Source organism: Sinocyclocheilus anshuiensis, unplaced genomic scaffold (assembly GCF_001515605.1).
Source record: "Sinocyclocheilus anshuiensis isolate Anshui unplaced genomic scaffold, SAMN03320099.WGS_v1.1 scaffold1979, whole genome shotgun sequence".
Lineage (NCBI taxonomy): Eukaryota > Metazoa > Chordata > Actinopteri > Cypriniformes > Cyprinidae > Sinocyclocheilus > Sinocyclocheilus anshuiensis.
This window is the reverse complement of record NW_015548473.1, coordinates 170,049-170,646: the sequence shown is the minus strand read 5'-3', so window position 1 is coordinate 170,646 and position 598 is coordinate 170,049.

Here is a 598-nt window from a genome sequence, read left to right as displayed (position 1 = left end):
CCTCTGAGGGGTTGGCATCATCTCTTCTCAGGTGTTCTGGATCCAGACTGAAGCTTGTGTAAATCCTAGTTACCCCGTGGCAAAAACAGAGAAACAAATAGAGACATAATTAGCATAGCTGCTGTTCCAACCAAGCAAAATTGATTTGTTTAACCTAAGCTAAAGAATAATAATGCGCATTTGATCAGATATAACTGCAGTACAAGATTATGAGATGCATTATTTGAATGCTTGGCCAAAGAGATGTCTTTAATCTAGATTTAAACAGAGAGAGTGTGTCTGAACCCCAAACGTTAAAAGGGAGGCTATTCCAGAATTTGGGAGCCAAATGTGAAAAAGCTCTACCTCCTTTAGTGGACTTTGCTCTCCTAGGTAGCCTACTACCAAAATTATTAGCTACATCCCTAATCTTAACAACTACCTTATGAACTAATAATAAGCAGCAAATTAGGAGTTTACTGAGGCAAAAGTCATAGTTAATGGTTTGTTAATAACGAGAAATTAACCTTAAAATAAAGTGTAAACAAAAATAATATTAGCAATGCTAATATCAGTAATCTACATGTAGGCCTACTAATACACTTGTCAGTGTTTTGGA